Below are 16,609 nucleotides of genomic sequence, written 5' to 3'. Positions count from 1 at the left end.
CAAAAATCCACCTGTGTCACACTCAAATGTTTACATATCCAATTATTTTTAAAATAACCCAATCAAGCATGTTCACAGCCATTTAGAGCCATATAGATTGTCTGCTTTGCTGACAATCAACCCAAGACCTCTGTCGACAAAGGGTACAGTGCCAGGCCCAGAGAAGGTGGGACAGAGACACAAACAGGAACCACTCCATCCCTGGGAGCCTCGCTCTGATGGGCCGGCGAAGACATGGCGCAGACGGCGGGGCACAGGCAGACGGCAGGCCAGGAGAAGGGGCTGCGCTGCCAGGAGGTAGTGCTTTGATCTCTAATGGATGGAACACTGCTAACCAGTGAAGGTGGAGAGAGGGCACCCGTCTGAGAGGATGAAGAGGCAGCAAAGCACAGCTGGCCTCGGGGAACCGGAAGCCACAGGGACATCAGGCTGGGTGCTGCTGTCTGCTGGCCACCGGCAGGGGGACTGTACTGGGCCTGGAGGGACATCCCTGACACTCCCCACTGGATGCCAGGGGCACCCCCAGCCCCAGGTGAGAACCACGGATCCCATGGCGAATGAGGACAGCCTGTGGGAAGTGGGGCTGGGACAGCTCTGCACAGCTTAATAGGAAAGTTGGGTTCTATTTTGTGGGGTTTTGGTCACGCCAATGGCTGGTCAGGGCTGTCCGTCAGGAAGTGATTTGAGGACAGACTAGAGAAGGGGCTGCCAAGGCCAGCGGGGCATTCGCTGCCTGGGTCCAAGGAAAAGGAAATAAAGGCTGGCGATATGACAGTTGGGGGGAGCACAGAGGGAAGGAACTGGTGGAGACACAGGACTGGCTCTGCACAGGGCCACAAGCAGCTGCCGGGGGTCATCCTGTTAATTCTCACACTGGGGCCTGTCTGGGGCTGGGGGGCTGGGGGAGGAATAGCATTAGGAGAAACACCTAATGTAGATGACGGGTTGATGGGTGCAGCAAACCACCATGGCATGTCTATATCTAGGTAACAAACCTGCACACCCTGCCCCTGTATCCCAGAACTTAAAGTATAATAAAAATTTAAATAAATGCATAAAGTCTAGTATAACTAATATATTATAATGAAATGTCAACTATAATCCCAGCTCGAAGAGAATACCATAAAATTATGAAGTGCTTTCCACAAATCTCTAAATTTATGTCCTAAGATTACATTTGTATTTCTTCTTGAATAATTTCCTTATTTTAGCTATGATTTACTGATAGTAAGATGGTAGTTATGAGGAGAAAATTCTCCTAACACTCCACTGAGAAAATTCTGCCTCATTTCACCACACACCTGAGTCTTAAGCAGTCACTTCTAATGCAGCTGAATAACAGATCCTCATCCAGCTGAGTCTATGAATTGAATCCACGTATGTGAGATAAGGCCCCCAAGGAGTGGTAATAAGCTGGGAATGCCATCAGCTCATCTTCCTTCAGGCCTATATTTGTCATTGTCACTTGTAGAAACAGGACAGCCCTGGCATTGGGATTGTTAGAAACAGACAGTTATCAAAGGGAAAACTGAACTTCCCTAATTTTTGGAAAACAGCAGATTGGAAACAAATGGGCTCCAACCTTTTCCATGTGTGAGGTCATTGTCCCAGGTAGCCTTGCTCAGGACAACTTTCTTGTCAGCAAAACAGAAGTTAAACGATATTTCTACCTTCCAAGAGAAGAGAACATAATGTCAGATTTTCTCATGGTTTCCCACAAGATCGAGAAAGTTTCATGGCCTTCATTTATTTCTTCTTCAGTGGTCTCAGGGTCACCTAGAAATATAAGCTACTTTGTTGGAATTTGGAAGATACCTCATGCTCCAAAATTACTTAAAAGATGTGCTTTTTCTCCCTGGGAAAAGAGCCCCAAGTCAAGGCATCTGGCGTGGGAAGCAGAATGCAGGCTGCTTTTCACCTCTCACATAGTAGGCCTGGTATATTTATCAAGGGCAGAAAAAAACACCTCCATTGCAGGCAGTACTGATGACTGAGATGCACACTGTCCTTCTTTATATACCTTATTTTGACATAAATTTCCAGGAACCTGTGTTTGCCATCCCATCCTTTTTCTCCTCTACTGTCACTAGTCATGGGATATTTTATTTCACAAACTAGAACACCTACTTCTTGGCAACAGACACACTGTTTGCTTTGTGACACCCACCAACCAAACCTGAATTATAACTTAAACGTTAACCTTAATCCTGATTATAACTGCCACGTTTATGATACTTTTAATTTAAAAAAAACTTGATGTTATAATGGTAGCTTTTCTTCCCACAAACCTATGTATCTTAGCACACAGCACCAGCTCAGCCTGTTTGGGTTTGGTGTGGTGTGTTCGCATGCATTGTCTTTGATTCTATAACAGACAAGTCTTCCAGTTGGTCTCCTTTAGGACATCCTCACCCTCAGACTTCTACTCTCTGCAAATACAATTCTGCCTGAACTTTCTGACTAGATCCATTCTATCATTAGCTGCCATAAGTACAACCTCAATACTCAATCTTTGTTGTTTCTCAGCTCTTTTTTTGTTCATTTAATTGCCTTATTTGAAGTTTCTCTCTTCATTCTTTTTAAACTTTCCTTGGTCAGTGCTCACAGAAAGAAAGAAAAAAAAAACTGTCAACTAAGAATCCTACACTTAGCAAAGCTATGTATCAAAAATTGAGGATTGCTTGAGTTCAGAAGTTCAAGACAGACCTGGGCTACATACTGAGACCTCATCTCTGCTAAAAATAAAAAATATATATTAGCCAGGTGTGGTGGTGTGCACCTATAGTCTCTCAGCTACTTGGGAGGCTGAGGTGAGAGAATTGCTTGAGCTCAGGAGATCTAGGCTACAATGAATTATGACTGCGCTCCTGAACTCCAGCCTGAGTGAGAGTGAGGTCCTGTCTGAAAGAAACCACCACCAGCACCACCACCACCAATACAGAACCTTAGGAAATATAACAAAAATGTAGTTTTGGTCAATTGCTCCTATTTTAAATTTCTAATTTTTCTTTACATTCTAATGTAAAAAGAAATGACAGCACTGGTGAGACCTAGGCTGGAGGGGCCTGCCCTAGGCTCACATGTTACCTCTGGACGATCCCTATAAAATCTCCAGAGACATCTGGGGTGAGGAATAAGCCAACGTCAGCATCTCAGAAAAGGGTTGCACTTTAGACCTTCCTGAAGCAAGAGCCTGAGAGAGTTGGGATCTAGCAGGAGCACACTGTGCCCTCTTAAGCATTTCCCACCAAGTGACCTAGATACAGGGCTGTCTCTAGGACGTGGGTGCTTGGGTACCAGAGTTCTAAGTTCTGTTGGGCTCTGTCACCAAGGAAGTAAGATCAATTTTTCAAAGTTTCATCCTCTCGGCCCCTTGCTTTCTTCCATAAAACCCACCCAAAGGCCCTGCTGGGCTACTGACTGCTTATTATCCCTGCATGTCAATTCTACCTGTCTCTCTCTCGATTTCTCTCATCTCTTTTACTTCCTCTGTCCAGTGTTTTCTCCCTCATTTTCTACCTATGTCTTCCTTTTTCTCTGTCAATACGTATTTCTCTCCCTGTCTTTCTACTGCATTCCTCAACTTCAGAAAGCAAGCTTCAGTGTTATGAGCTGCTCTATGTGGTGGCCTACACAACAGAGAATGAGGGAGTGCCCAGGCCCCGGGAGACACTCAGGTTCTCATCTGCACTGAATCCGGCCAGTACCACATGATTGTGCTTGGAAGCCAATCCTCCCACAGCCCAGCTTCAGCTGAGAACACAGTCTCGGCCTCATGGAGCCCCAGGTGCAGGCAGCCAGTGAAGCTGTGTCCAGATTCAGATCCACATAAACCATGGGATAGTAGGGATTTGTTGTTAAAGGTGCTGAGTTTGGGGACAATGTTGTCAGAGAGAAGCAGATCACTATCTTCTTCTTCCAGGCCCCAGAGTCCTCCTTCCCTCTGCTTTTCCCCAGGCTCCCTCTAGATCCACCAGTCTCTTTCTCACATCCTCTGCCAAAGTCACTTCTGCCTGCATGTCTCCACCAGGAGTGGCATCTCCCCAACACATTGTTCCCAGACTTGTGCAGGGCTGGCCCTCTGTTGTCATCCTGGTCATGGCATGTCACCTTAGTGAGGCATTTGGGTCCCTCGAATGCTATGGTCCCCCACCCTCCCTCCCAACATCCTACTTTATTTTAATTATAGCATTTACTCTTCTTTTACATGCACTTGCTTTAGTGTTTTTTTAGTCCATATATCCTCAGACTGTGGGTTCCTTGAGTGGGAGAAAGGGCCACTCCATCACTTCTCAGCACCACATGCTGGGCCCACCAGGGCCCTTGGCACAGGTTTAGTTCTGTGGCAGCATTGCTGAGTGAATAGATGAGAAAATGTCTAACATCCTGTCTGCTTCTGATCACCTCATAATGACATATTTATTTCCTTTAAGAAACACAATTATAGTTGATAATAAAACATAAATGGCAAAATAATTATAATTTCTGAAGTTTCCTGTTGAGTATTTGTGATAGCTTTTATAATGATCCCTATTAAGATTTTAAGTTTTATAACTTTTACATTTGATTTTAAATGAAAATTTGTTTTATTTAACTCTGAGTTGTGACAATACATTTTATAGTCTATCTCCAAATTGTTCTATAGTTTAATAGTTTTATTATTTTTATGAATGATTTTGACCCTGATATTTTGGAAAGAGGAATTCTACAAGTTTTCTATGAGGTCAGGCCAATCACATTTGTCAGCCAGGATTTAGCATCTGATGTTCCAATTAACAGGTGTACAAGTTGATATGTCAAGTAACCCTGGGCCACATGTGCCTTAAATAATTCTAAATTATTTGATGAATATTTGACTCTCTTTAGTTTTCAGAAATTGCTAATTATAACTTGTTAGTTCATGTACAACTCTGAATTCATGCACTAGATTTAAATTCTGCAATTGCTTACACATCTGACTCATGGTAAAGGTGGATCTTTGGATGAAACAATTTGGGAATTTATGACAGTTGGGAAAATAATTTCAGAACAAGAAGCAAGAAGGAGAAGTCAATGGTGGGGCAAAAGAAGAGAGGTCAGAATCATAAGGCGCAGGAGGGAGAGCTGCATGCCAGGAGGCAACGGAAGGACAAGGAGGGGAAGGATTTACTAAAACATATGTCTAGTTTTTGTTGCTTTTTATTGTAATTTTTTTCATCTTTAGCCATCTTTAGCCACAGAATATTTTAGTGGAGCAATGTTTTATTTAGAATTACATGTAGAGTCTTCTTCCTACCAACTAAAAATACTGCCCATTGGACCTGAGGAATCCTTGTTTATCTAAAGTGCCTCTCAAAGGAACCATGTTTCTCTAGTCAACATTAATGAATGTGGCCATTAAAGGTTCAAATAATCCTTGATGAAGTAATGCCATTCAGAGAAATAACTGTAAGAATTGTAACTAAATTATATATACCAATAGTTTTATCCTAAAATGAAGAGTATTTAGAGTACAGTTTGTGTGTAATCCTGTGTACCTAATATCTCAGCCCTAATGCAATGGTTGGCCACATCTTAAAGCAGAAAAAAGCCTATGACCCTACTGGATATAAAACCAGAGAAAACATGCTCTATGGATTAAAGATGTTTTCTAAAGATAAAAAAAAGTGGAAGGAGAATGTAACCAGCTTCACAGTTACTGTCAGCAACACTTATCCAAATTGATGCTGATCGACGGAAAACCACTAACTGTCCTCTCTGTGAGGCTGGCTCAAACAATAGGCACAAAGGTCCTATGCCTATGGTCTACCCTCATACTGTTCTTATAAAAAAATCTTTAGGCATTATAACACATAACAGTAACACAAGGATAGCACAATGGGATGAAGATGGCCTGATTCTACCAGGAATGTCAACAAAATTTTGGTACAAAATCTGGGTACCAAACTCAGAATAAATAGCTACAGAACTCGATAGAAAGAGAACAGAGTTCAGCTCTTGTGTTGACTGACCACATCATCATGCACTTGACAAGTCAGGAAAAGCAAGGCAAAGGCGACCTTCATGGGCGGTGCACATGGTCAAGGCTGCCACCTATGGCAGGGAATAGTGCGGAATATATTTCAGTGGAATCTTCATGTCACCATGAAAATGAGCAGACCCCAAGGTAAATGCCCTATTCAAGTGTACCATTTTAAAATCTTTTATACCATATTTTTACTGTACCTTTTCTGTTTATATACACAAATGCTGACCATTGTGCTACAATTGCCTACAGCATTCAGCATGGTAACACGCTGTACAGGTTTGTAGTTTAGGAGCAATAGGTTATACCATATAGTCTAGGTCTGAGATAGGCTATACCACCTAGGTTTGTGTAAGTACATCCTATGAAGTTCATACAACAATCATATTACACAATGGTGCATTTCTCAAGATAAATCCCCACCATCAAAAATGCATGATTATATAAAAAATAAAATGGATATTGAGTGAAATTGCTATCTATTGTTTCATAACATGTAACCCCAAAACTTTGTGGCATAAAATCACAATATTTATTACCTAATTGAGTTTCTGTAAATGAGAAATTCAAAAACAATTTATCATGGTGGTTGTGCCTCGGGACATCTCATGTGGTTACAGTCAGATTTCAACCGGGGCTGTCATCCAAGGCTTGACCGAAACTAGAAGATCCACTTTCAAGTTTGCTGACATTCATGGCCTGCAAGTTGGTGGGGTTTGTAATTGAAGCCTTAGGTTCTCTCCACATGGATATTTTTGTAGGACTGCTTGATTGTTCTCACCAAATAGCTGCTGGTTTCTTCCAGAGTGAGTGGCTTAGGAAAAAACAAAGCATAAGTGGCAAAATCTTTTATGACCTAGACTCAGAAGTCACACATGGTCACTTCCGTCACCTTCCATTCACCAGAAAGGACTTTTCAGCTTGACATACCTTCAAAAAATGAAAGTAAAACACAAAAATAAAATATATAAACTTTATTTCTCAACATAAGCTTCATCAAGTACAAGACACTTTTATAAGCAATAATACCAGCCTTTAGTCTATCCCTACAAAAAGTAATGTCCTAAGAATTTAGCCATGTCAAGACAGCCCTTTTTACATTATTAACTGAAGAAAAATGGGTCTCCTTTAAAGTTTTTTTTAAAATCAAAAAAGAAAAAGAAGTTAGCGGGAGCCAAATCAGGGATAAAAGGTGGATGCCTAATAATTTTCCGTGGAAACTCTGGCAAAATTGTCTTTTTTTTTTCTTTTTTTGGGAGATGGAGTCTCACTCTGTCGCCCAGGCTGAAGTGTAGTGGCCGGATCTCGGCTCACTGCAAGCTCCGCCTCCCGGGTTCACGCCATTCTACTGCCTCAGCCTCCCAAGTAGCTGGGACTACAGGCGCCCGCCACCTCGCCCGGCTAGTTTTTTGTATTTTTTAGTACAGACGGGGTTTCACCATGTTAGCCAGGATGGTCTCGATCTCCTGACCTCGTGATCCGCCCGTCTCGGCCTCCCAAAGTGCTGGGATTACAGGCTTGAGCCACCGCGCCCAGCCAAAATTGTCTTTTTTTAACGCGGGGAATGAGGAGGAACATCGTTGTACTGGAAAAGAATTCTCTGGTGAAATTTTCTGGAAATTTTTCTTCTAAAGCTTTGGCTAACTGTCCCCAAATACTCTCATAATAGCGTGTGTTATTGGGTTTTTTGTTTTTGGCCCTCTAGAAAGTCAATAAGCAAAATGCCTTGAGCATCCTAAGACACTATTGCTATGAGCCTTGTTCCAGACCAGTCACCTTTTGCTGAGACTGGACCACTTTCACCTCTTGGTGGCCATTGCTTTAATTGTGTTTTGTCTTGAAAATTTCATTGGAACAGCTGTGTTTGACTTCCTCACACAATTATTTGAAGAAATGCTCAGGATCTTGATTACACTTACATACAATTTCAGCTGAAAGCTCTGCCCTTGTCTGCTGCTGATCTAGGAACAAGAGTTTTTGAATCTACTGAATGGAAAATTTTTTCAAAATTGTGTAAATTTAACCAATTGAGATGGCTATGGTGTTGACTGTTGTTTATACTGTTGTCATTCCTAAAGCAGGGCATGAAAAAGATTAATGTCTTTTCTGGTGAATTAATGTGAATAGTCTGCCACTGCAGGCTTTATCTTCAACATCTTATCGTCGTTTCTTAAAATGTTATTCATCTGCAAACTTGTGAATGTTGGGGGGCATTGTCCTCATAAATTGTTATAAAGAATCAGTGATTTCACTATTCTTTCACCCAAAATTGCCATAAATTTGATGTTTATTCTTGCTTTAATTTTAGCAGGATTCATGTTGCTCTAATAGGATCTCTGTTCAAATTGCTGTCTTAGTTTCCTTATTATAATTCCTCAAAATAGATCCTGTTCAGACATGTTATAACAAGTTAGTACAAGTTTATTTAGGTGCAAAATATTTAGTTTTTTCCATGTGCATTTTCCATGACTTTTTGAAGATCCTTCATACTTTTTAAAGAGTTTCAAATACTTTTTGAACGTATTTTTAAACTATTACAAGAAAATTATCTATAGAACCGAATTTCAGATTTACCAAGTTTTTGATAGGTATAAGAACCAATGGAAATACCAGATGGGCAGCTTAGCTATTGAAATAGAATTGGAGTTAAATTATTATAGAGGTATTCAGTAAAGACCTGCAGGCACTGAAAAGCATTAAAAAATTTAGAAATAAAATAACAGGATTATATGTGCCATTTAAAAGGAGAGATATCAGAAAAAAATAAGAACACGGAGAAGGACTAATAATAGCAAATGTTATGTAAAATGTAAGGATAGTGAAGCCACTGCTGTTCTCCACAGGAGCACTGACATTTCTTTGTCAATAGTATCCCTGAAACTCCTGCTTCTATTTCCAAAATCCTGTCTTTGTGAAGCAGGGTTTTTTTTTTTTTTGCAGTGACAGCAATCAAAACAAGATTACGAAGTAGACTGGACACAAGCACCACATTTTGAGTGACACTGTCTCCCATCATCCCCTGATGGAACTGTCTAGTTGCAGGAAAACAAGCTCAGGGCTCTGACTGATTCTATATTATGGTGAGTTATGTAATTATTTCATTATATATTACAATACAATATAATAAAGTCTGAAATAAATGTAAAGTACTTTAATCATCCTGAAATCATCCTCCTGCCCAGCCCATGGATAAGTTGTCTTCCATGAAATTAGTCCCTGGTGTTAAAAAGACTGGGGACTGCTGCAATATAGAAAGAAAAATATAAAGAGAAAAAAATACAAAATTGATAACATCTTTAATAATATATGCACTGATGCTGTGCAGAATATACTAATTACATTCATTCATTTAAGTATCAACCAATACCTGCAAACCACATACAAATGCCTGGAACTGCTTTAGGAGAACAGTGAATGAAAGAGCAAGACAGAAAGATAGCAAAATAAAAATATACATGTATGATTATCAAAGTGAGACCCCATCTCTATAAAAAAATTTACGCATGCACATCAAGTCATAATGAGTACTAAGAACAACAATGAAGAATGAGAGAAGAAAGAGACAGATAAGTTAATTCATGTAGAATGATCAAGGAAGTTTTTCTGCAATTACAGTGGTTACCATTGCGGGTTTTAGAATCGGACAGATGCCAGTATTAATCCTGGCTCTGCATTTCATAACTGAGTGTCCCATGGACAATTTATTCCATTTTTAAATCTCAGTTTTCTAATTTCTAATTTCTAAACGTTATTATTAGGAATAAAAGCTCATAAAAAAACAAACATAAAGAATCAAGCACAGAAAAATGATGAGACTGTGTAATGAAATGGCTATAAAAATGGAGACACTAAAACTGCCAAACTTATTAGACAATTCTGAAGATTAGAAGATAAATATAAATAAAGAATTTAGCATGTCATGTGGCATATAGTTAGCCCATGGTAACTACAATTATTATCTGCATCTTACTAAAGGAAAATATGTATCATACTTGAGCATTTAAAAAGCTGTGAGACATAGTTTTTCAAATTACGCAAACACATAATTAAAGATTCAATTTTATATTAAATAATTCTACCTTTAACATTTTTAAAAGAGATTCCTTGAAAGCATGTGTCAAAAATCTCACATAATGCTTTCTGCTTCTTAACCAAAGTTTAGAGGAACTTAACAATCAAACTCCTAAAATGTAGTTATATTAAATAAACTATTTAAAGCAAGAATAAGCATAGCAGCTTTAACTTCTTAAAAATTTCTTAAGCATCTCAACTAAAAAAATCTTTTGTCTTTCAAATACACAGGAATCTGTTTAGAAAAATTTTAACTAGAAAAAGTTGGAATTCTAAAGTAAATCGTGCATAAGGCCAAAAAATTTTTCACAGCTTTCAATTTGATGTCAACTGGGGGGAAAAAATATTCTCTGAAGTTTGCTTTTATACCATTAAACACTTACTTTTTATTACCATCAATACAGAGCAACTCATTCAGGTTGAATCTTGAAGGTAAACTTTAACTTAATATTAAGTTTTGGCTAATTTTTAAGCATTTCTCAATCACCTACCATTATTTCATCTCAAAAACCAAAATCTCAATTTCATTTAGACATTTGGAATATTAAAACAGAAGGTTAAGTGCTTCAAAATAATTTTCATGTAGAGACTTACATATGCGGATCAGGAATCTCCAAGTATTACAAAATTTATGAGAACATAACAAATGTTGATACACACATTTAATTCTGAAATAAGTCTTACAACAAATAAAATCGTAACAAATCAAGAAAATTCTGTAGGTTACACATTTTATGTCTAAAAATACAGGTATTGAACACTCAAGGATGGATAAAAGAAATCACAAGAGAAAACAGAATATTTAGAGACAAATTAAAAATATGAAATACCAAAAGTTCAGAGAGATGTCAAAAACAGTACCATAAGAAATATTTATAGCTACAAATGGTTATAAAAAATAAGACATCAAATCAACAACTTAACTTTATACCTAATGAACTAAAAACAGAGGGTAAAAGACGGAACAAAGAAAAGCTAGCAAAATAAAAAATGATAAAGATAGCAGTGGAAATAAGTGAAACAGAGAATAGAAAAACAATATCAAAAATCAACAAAACCGAGTTTGTTCTCTGAAAAAGTTCAACAAAACTGAAAAACCTTTAACTAGACTGACTAAGAAAAAAAAAGAGAGCATTCAAATTACAAACTCAAAATAAAATGGGTTCATTACCACCAAATTTTTGGAGTAAATAAAGGATGTAAGAGAGTACCATAAGGAATTGTACATTAAAAAATTGAATAACCTAAATAAAATGAACAAATTCCTAGAAACAAAAATCCTACCAAGACTGAATCAGAAAAGTTGAATAAACCTATTCGGCAAGGAGATTCACCAAGAAGATGGCATCAGTAATCAAAAACTCAGCAACAAAGAAAAGCCTAGACCAGATGGCTTCACTGTTGAATTCTACCCAATGTTTAAAGCAAAATTAATGCCAGTTTTTCTCAAACTTTTTCAAAATGTTGAAGAGGAGGTAACATTTTCTAACTTATTCTATGAGGCTAGTATTACCCTGACACCAAACTAGACAAAGGCACCATAAGAAAACTACAAACATCCCTTACAAATGCTGATGCAAAAATCCTCAACAAAATACCAGCAATTCAAATTTAGCAGTACATTAAAAGGATTATACATTATGAATGAGTGTAATTGACTCCTGAAATAAAAGTATGTTCCAACATGTGAAAATCAGTGTAATATCACATTAACATAAAGAAGGTAAAAACCCTCATGTGATCATCTTAAAGAAGAAAAGGCATTTGTCAAAATTTAACCCACATTCATAATAAAATATACTTAGTAAACTATAAAAAGGAATAAAACACCTTAACATAATGTTATATTAAAAAAAAAACACCCAGCTAACACAGCTAACATTATAATGAAAGACTGAAAGCTTTTACCCTAAGAGCAAACACAAGGATGCCTGCTTTTACTACTTTTACTTAATATAGTACTGAAGGTTCTGGTTAGCTAAAACAATAAGGCAAGTAAAATAATAAAAGATATTCTGATTTTAAAAAAGTAAAATTTTCTGTTTGCAGATGACATAATCTAACATATTAAAAATCTTTTAGTTTCTGTGAGATAAACTATCAGATGCAATAAATAACATTCAGCAAAACTACAGGATACAAAATCAATACACAAAAATCAGTTGTGTGTCTACAATAACATACTATCTGAAGAAGACATCAAGACAACAGTATCATTTATGATGGCGTCAAAAAAAAAATACTTAGAAACCAGCTTAACCAAGGAAATGAAAAACCTGCATAGCAAAAACTATAAACATTGCAGAAAAGTATTAAAGATGACACAAATAAATGAAAAGACATCAAGTGTTTATGGATTGGAAGACAAAACCTTGTCAAGATGCCATTGTTATCTATAGTCACCTACAGATTCAATAAAATCACTATAAAAATTCCAATATTTGAAAAAATAGAAAATCCTATTCTAAAATTCAGATGAAATCTCAAAAAACCCCAAGTAGCCAAATTAATCTTAAAAACTAACAAAGTTAGAGAACTAACACCTCCTGGTTTCAAACTTACTGTAATGCTTCAGTACCCAAAACGATGTTGTACCAGCACAGAGACAGACATAAAGACCAATGCAATAGAAAAAAGAACCAAAAAATATGGTCATGATTTTTAACAAGGGAGTCAAAGCTATTCAATGGGGAAAGGATAGTATATTTTTAAATGGTGTTAAAAATGAATATTTACATGGAAACCAATAAAGCTGGATCCTTATTTTACACCATATAAAAAACTTAATTTAAAATGGACCAAACATCTAATTGTAAGAGCTAAAACTATAAAACCCTTAGAAGAAAACACAGGAAAAAAGTTTCATAACATAGAATCTGGCAATAATTTCTTGGATATGACAGTGAAAGCACAGACCACAACAACAAAAATACATAAAAAGAACTTCAAAGTGAAAAGCTTTTACGTATCTGAAGACACAATAGATTGAAAATAAATTCACAGAGGGAAAGAAAATATTCACACATTATATATTTGATAAGTAATTAATATCCAGGCTATATAAAGACCTCAGAAACAACAACAACAAAACAATCAAATTTAAACACGAGCAAAGGTTTTAAAATACACTTTTTTTTAAAGAAGAAATACAAATGACTAGTAAGCACAGTATAAGGTGCTCAGCATCACTAATCATGAGAAAAATGTAAATCCAAACCACAATGCAATACCAACTGACACATAGAAGTGTAGCTGCCATCAAAAAAACCACCACCAGCAAACCGGAACAACAAAGCCCCAGAAAACAGCAAATGCTGGATGTGGAGAAGTCAGGACTCCTGCACACTGCTGGGGGAAAGTAAGATGGCACAGCCACTGTGGAAAACAGTAATCACCATATGACCCAGTAATTCCACATCTGGGTATATACACCAAGAAACCAAAAGTGGGAATTTGCACACCCATGTTTATAGCAGCATTCACAAGAGCCAAAGGGTAGAAAAAGCCCAAATGTCCATCTACAGATGAATGGATGAGCAAATATGATCAATACACACAATGATATATTATTCAGCCTTAAAAAGGAAAGGCATTCTAATACATGCTACAACATAAACCTTGAAAAGATTAACACCGAAAAATGCAAATACTCTATGCTTTCCACTTTTATAGCGTACCTAGAGCAGTTAAATTCATAGACACAGAGAGTAGGATGTGGTTTCCAGGGGATGGGGGGAAGGGAAAGGGGAGCTATTGTTCCGTGGATACAGAGTTTCACTTTGGGGTGATGACAGGTTTGGAATGGATAGTGGTGATAGTTGCACAACAACGTATTTGTACTTAATGTACTTAAATTTTCTGTTATATATATTTTACCACAGTAAAAAAATTAGCATATATTTAAAAATATACATGTTTCTTTGAACTGTTTCTTTACATCACTTGTCCATTTTTCAATTTGGTTGTTGGTCTTTTAATAATTTAGGAGATATATATATAATATATACATACATATATACATATTTATATATGTATAAATATAGACAGGTATAGATATAAATATATAAAGACATATGTAAATATAGACAAGTATAGATATAAATATATAAGGACATATGTATAAATATAGACGAGTATAGATATAAATATATAAGGACGTATGTATAAATACAGACAAGTATAGATATAAATATATAAGGACGTATGTATAAATATAGACAAGTATAGATATAAATATATAAGGACGTAGGTATAAATATAGACAAGTATAGATATAAAATATAAGGACGTAGGTATACAGACAAGTATAGATAAAAACATAAAAGGACGTAGGTATAAATACAGACAAGTACAGATATAAACATATAAGGACGTAGGTATAAATACAGACAAGTATAGATATAAACATATAAGGACGTAGGTGTAACTACAGACAAGTATAGATATAAACATATAAGGACGTAGGTATAACTACAGACAAGTATAGATATAAACATATAAGGACGTCGGTATAACTACACACAAGTATAGATACAAACATATAAGGACGTAGGTATAACTACAGACAAGTATAGATATAAACATATAAGGACGTAGGTAAATACAGACAAGTATAGCTATAAACATATAAGGAGTAGGTATAACTACAGACAAGTATAGTTATAAACATATAAGGACGTAGGTACAAATACAGACAAGTATAGATATAAACATATAAGGACGTAGGCATAACTACAGACAAGTATAGATATAAACATATAAGGACGTAGGTATAACTACAGACAAGTATAGATATAAACATATAAGGACGTAGGTATAACTACAGACAAGTACAGATATAAACATATAAAGACGTAGGTATAACTACAGACATATTCATATAAAGACGTAGGTATAACTACAGACATATTCATATAAGACGTAGGTATAACTACAGACATATTCATATAAACACGTAGGTATAACTACAGACATATTGATATAAACACGTAGGTATAACTACAGACATATTCACATAAAGACGTAGGTATAACTACAGACATATTCACATAAACACATAGGTATAACTACAGACATATTCACATAAACACGTAGGTATAACTACAGACATATTCACATAAACACGTAGGTATAACTACAGACATATTCATGTAAAGACGTAGGTATAACTACAGACATATTCATGTAAAGACGTAGGTATAACTACAGACATATTCATGTAAACACGTAGGTATAACTACAGACATATTCACGTAAACACATAGGTATAACGACAGACATATTCACATAAACACGTAGGTATAACTACAGACATATTCACATAAACACGTAGGTATAACTACAGACATATTCACGTAAAGACGTAGGTATAACTACAGACATATTCATGTAAAGACGTAGGTATAACTACAGACATATTCATGTAAACACGTAGGTATAACTACAGACATATTCATGCAAACACGTAGGTATAACTAGAGACATATTCATGCAAACACGTAGGTATAACTACAGACATATATATGTAAAGACGTAGGTATAACTACAGACATATTCATGTAAAGACGTAGGTATAACTACAGACATATTCATGTAAAGACGTAGGTATAACTACAGACATATCATGTAAAGACGTAGGTATAACTACAGACACATTCATGTAAAGACGTAGGTATAACTACAGACACATTCATGTAAAGACGTAGGTATAACTACAGACACATTCATGTAAAGACGTAGGTATAACTACAGACACATTCATGTAAAGACGTAGATATAACTACAGACACATTCGTGTAAAGACGTAGGTATAACTACAGACACATTCGTGTAAAGACGTAGGTATAACTACAGACACATTCGTGTAAAGACGTAGGTATAACTATAGACACATTTGTATAAAGACGTAGGTATAACTATAGACACATTCGTATAACGACGTAGGTGTAACTATAGACACATTCGTATAAAGACGTAGGTAACTATAGACACATTCGTATAAAGACGTAGGTGTAACTATAGACACATTCGTATAAAGACGTAGGTGTAAGTATAGACACACTGATATAAAGACGTAGGTGTAAGTATAGACACACTCATATAAAGACATAGGTATAACTATAGACACATTCATATAAAGACGTAGGTATAACTATAGACACAGTCATATAAAGACGTAGGTGTAACTATAGACACATTCATATAAAGACGTAGGTGTAACTATAGACACATTCATATAAAGACGTAGGTGTAAGTATAGATACATTCATATAAAGACGTAGGTGTAAGTATAGACACATTCGTATAAAGACGTAGGTGTAAGCATAGACACATTTTAATAAAGACATAGGTGTAAGCAAAGACATAATAATATACAGACGTAGGTATAACCATACACATATTCATATAAGACGTAGGTATAAGCATACACATATTCATATAAAGACGGAGGTGTAAGCATAGACATATTCATATAAACACGGAGGTGTAAGCATAGACATATTCATATAAAGACGTAGGTATAAATATAAACAT

General features: G+C 36.4%; 1 long non-coding RNA gene across 1 annotated transcript; it reads right to left on the bottom strand.

The window, feature by feature from the left end:
• Window positions 1–999: 999 nt before the first annotated feature.
• Window positions 1,000–8,146, bottom strand: LOC117078974. Its single transcript, XR_004435226.1, has 4 exons — window positions 7,781–8,146; window positions 6,544–6,818; window positions 5,991–6,072; window positions 1,000–1,776 (listed from the first exon to the last, which is right to left on the bottom strand). It is a non-coding gene; the product is annotated as an uncharacterized LOC117078974 (long non-coding RNA).
• Window positions 8,147–16,609: the final 8,463 nt, after the last annotated feature.

The sequence above is a fragment of the Trachypithecus francoisi genome, unplaced genomic scaffold (assembly GCF_009764315.1).
Source record: "Trachypithecus francoisi isolate TF-2019V2 unplaced genomic scaffold, Tfra_2.0 Lachesis_group7, whole genome shotgun sequence".
Classification (NCBI taxonomy): Eukaryota; Metazoa; Chordata; class Mammalia; order Primates; family Cercopithecidae; genus Trachypithecus; species Trachypithecus francoisi.
The sequence above is the reverse complement of the archived record's forward strand: the minus strand, read 5'-3'. Positions and strand labels throughout refer to the sequence as shown.